We start from the raw sequence: 4,089 nt of genomic DNA, 5'->3' as shown, positions 1-4,089 counted from the left end.
TAAAATACCAGCAGCGTCTCACAGAGGAGTTAACTCTTACACGCTTTATTCTCACTCACCCTGTTGCACCTTTGCAGAGCACAAGTCCTAACTATGAGCTCATTTCCCCAAGCCCTGACCCCGCAGCCTGTGTCCCGCTTTCCCCTCCCTTCCCGGGGCTGCCGTACGGCACCTTCCGTATCTCTGCAGCAAAGGCCGGTGCTTTGGGAGGGGAACCCCCACACCCGATCTTGGGTGCCAGGACTCTGCCGGGAGGCTCAGACTTCCCAAAACGTGGTGGAAGCAGGTTTGACTCCAGCTGAAGGTTTGCTTGGCTCCCCATCCCATCCCCCTGAGCTGTGCTGGAGACGTGAGTGAGGGGCTGGGGGGATTTATAGGGCACCTTTGGAGTGAGACCACCACTTCACCCACTCTTCTGGGTTCAGGCCTGCCTCTCCCTCCAGAGCTTGTGGGGCTGGAACGAAGCAGGTTTGACTCCAGCTGAAGGTTTGCTTGGCTCCCCATCCCATCCCCCTGAGCTGTGCTGGAGACGTGAGTGAGGGGCTGGGGGGATTTATAGGGCACCTTTGGAGTGAGACCACCTCTCCACCCACTCTTCTGGGTTCAGGCCTGCCTCTCCCTCCAGAGCTTGTGGGGCTGGAACTGGTTTTTTCACAGCAAAACACCAGATATGGTTTTAAAAGTCTGTGCTCCCTTTTAACTGCGAACAAACCCTGGGGCCTTCTACGGCTCCGGCGCTTGCTCGTGACTGATTCAGCTCCCTGGGGTGGCTGTCTCAGAGCCTTCCTGATTGCCAGTTCTTTGGAGGGGGGAAAAAACCTCCCCAACAGCTACAAAGGGGACCCACAAAACCTGGGGAATATGGACCTCTCCTTGCCATGTGCTCTGCTGGTTTGTTTTTTCTGAACTGCTTGTGTTGTACCCGCAGGTGCGGAGACCTGCAGAATTGTCGCTGCTGTAACAAAAAGCCCACGACATCACCTGTAACATCTGTGCGGGGCAGATTTTTCTGGACCACAAGCTGCAGGTACCTCACCGCTGCCACTCTTACCTCTGCCTGGTGAGTGCTGCTGCTGCTGCTTCCAGAGGCTGCTGAGATGATCTGCGCTCACTCCAGAGCTGAAGCTACCTGTGCTTGACCCCGGGAGCAGCTTGCCTCGCGCAGTGTGGAAACCAGCCTTTACTCCTTCCAGCGAAGGTAGAGCCAGAACTACCCAGCTGGGGAGCTTAGAGCTGCGGAGCTGCAGGAAAGGAGGGGAAATAATCAGTCCAGCTAAATCCCAAGCATGTACCAGCAGGACGAGGATCTAGACAGCCCGGTCCACGGCAAGACGCCTGCCCAAGTGGCCGGGTCAGTAACGTGGAATTATTTCTACCTCATGCCCTTGCTGCTCTCCTAACATCACCTTTCCGGCAGCCCAGCGGTGGGGTATGAGTCAAGGTTTTGATTGTGAAATGACCTATATATTTTTTTTTTTTAAAGTGACCCACAGCAGAAAGCGTTGCTGTGCGGCTCCCCCCGCCTCCCCTCCCGGAACACACTTGTTTTGGGTATAAAGATTTAGGCACAAATGCAGTGGCATTAGTGGCTGAGCCGTTCGTTGCCTCCTGCCACTGGAGTTTAAGAAGTGGAGGGATGGGAAGCGGGGAGTGCTGGAGAGCCCGCTGTTCTTCGGGGGATTTAAATTATAGGGCCCCCAAACTTGTACTCACGAAGCACAGACCTGATATAAATGCATTAATTTCAGACTGGAGGAAATCCGATACAAATACCTTCAGTGACTGAAAGGAAAACACTTCATCTGTGCTTTATAAGTGCTGCAAATGTTTGGAGGGGGGTTCAAAAGAGCAGCTCCTACTTGAAGCAAGGTCAGGGGGAGTTCAGCAACGGCAGGATTCATCCCCCACGATGCTTTCCCCACTCTGTTAGTTTAGTCCATCGTTGTACCAGCACCAAAGCTTTCCCTCACCGCTCCAGCCATCCGTAGGGGAAATGGCTGCCCAGCTGCTCCCGGGGATTTCTGAGGAAGAAAAACGACATTGACAGGTTAGGAAGGTCTGCTGTGGAGAAGTGGGGGTGTAATCATTGGGGGGAAAACAGAAAATTAGAGGGACTATCGGAGCAAGAGCACTTTGGGGCTCATTTCCTTCCGCATTTTCCTTTCCTTGCAGTTTGAGTTTATCATTTACCCCAAGAAAGGGACAGGAACCCCCACACCGAACCATTTCCATTGTGGGGGTGGAAACTAAGGCTACACAAAGCAGCTGAGTTTGGTGGAGATGTGGATGGTTCTCCGTGCGTTTGTGAACCCCACTGAGGATTCCGGTTGTTGCTCCAGGAGACTGGGGAAGCGCCCGCAGCCCCAGCCTGGAGTGGAGCTGAGCTGAGCACCAGGTCGTGGTGGGAGCCCAGAACCTGCAGTGCAGCAGATGTAGAGGAGAAGCGAGTTGTTGTTTGGTTGTGGTTTTCTGTTGGGTTTGTTTTAAAGAGTCTCCAGCCTTTTAGTACCAGAACGAAAGGATTTCTCAGGATGGGAGTTGGTTTTGAAGCCAGAGTTTATTGCACTATTTGCTTTGTTTTTAACTGAAGCACTAAAATGTTTAGGGAACGGGCAGAGCTTGGAGCAAGTTGCAGATTTAACCATTTCCATCTTCAGCTGCTTCTGAGCCTCTCACCCTGGAGGGAGCAGAGGGGCACTGCCACCGCTCAGCCCCCGGCCGGGCGCTGGGGATGCTCCTCTGCTCCTCAGCCCCCCCAAACCAGCTTCTACGTGCCAAGAGGGTCACTCCTCATCTGGTCACAGAGAGCCAGGGGGTCACTCCTCATCTACCTCAGACCTTAATTTTGTTTTAAAGCAAACTCTTCATTTCATAGCAGGTTTGATTCCCAACAAATTGATCACCACGAGCTTTAATCAACTTGATCTTCTGAGATACAAGCTGCTTTTTCCAGTCATGAATATTTTCCATGTAATAAAAACTCAACAAAAGGTGCTTTAAACTGGGATTCCACTTAAGGAAAGGGAAATATTTCCCAACTGTAACCTTCACTCTGTGGAATTCTCACCTATGCCTTAAGGATGGGCTTGCTCCATATTCAGATGATTTCTGCTGGTTGAGAATTGATTGAAACAGATTCTATGAACACAAAATCCTTGCGTTTTTTTCCTTTATATGTGTATTTTATGTATTTTCCTTTATATGAGTTTTTTCCTTTTCTGTGTATTTTACTGAAAACTTTCAGCCCGTATTTAGAGAGTAATTAACATGTATTTTCAAGCTTTCAAAAATTAAGATTTTTTTTTTTCCCCCCAAATTCTGGGGTTTCTAAGTACACCTTTAATGTTGTCCAAATTAAATACTAGTGATATCACCAGACATTTTAAAAACAAAAAACAATTTAAAGATTCAAATGCTAACTGGCAGAAAAATAACAATATAATCTGTTCGTGTTTACTGCTAATCTGTCACAAAAAAAATTTCTATTTTAGATCTGTTCTGCCTCAGATCAACATTCAGCAGACTGCAGGAATTCCACCCTTTCATATCAACCCCCCATTTGAGTGAAATCTCAGCTGCATTATTTACCACCCAGCTTCAACCTCCTCCCTTAAGAAATTTCCCCAAGCTCCCACGTGGCAACAATAACTATTTAAACTTGTAGATAAATTGTAAGAACTCATTAAGACCATTTCTGCCTGGTTCAAAGATTTAAATTAAAAAAACCCCAACAACCCAAACAAATGCTCTTGCCCGAATCAGATGTTATGTATTAAATCAGAGGCAGCTTTGTGTGGAGTAGGGCAGTAAAATTTGAAAATGTTTGTAAACTCGCGAGAAAAAAGAAAATCAGCTCCTCAGGGTGATGGTTAGAGCTACCCCCCCAATTCAAGAAAACCCTGGGGGAGGGAAAAGGCCAGAGAGGCTGTTCCCAGCGCCCAGGAGCAAACTGTTGCTCAGCCCTTCCCTGGCTCCCGAAATCCCCCTGGACTCCTGCTGCAGTTGCTGGTAAGGTTTAAATCAGCGGGGGGAGAGGGGGTTCCCTGCCGAGGGGGGGGGTTGCAGAGCTGGGTTTGCCCTGGCTCAGCC

The sequence above is a fragment of the Buceros rhinoceros genome, unplaced genomic scaffold (assembly GCF_000710305.1).
Source record: "Buceros rhinoceros silvestris isolate BGI_N320 unplaced genomic scaffold, ASM71030v1 scaffold25579, whole genome shotgun sequence".
Classification (NCBI taxonomy): Eukaryota; Metazoa; Chordata; class Aves; order Bucerotiformes; family Bucerotidae; genus Buceros; species Buceros rhinoceros.
The sequence above is the reverse complement of the archived record's forward strand: the minus strand, read 5'-3'. Positions refer to the sequence as shown.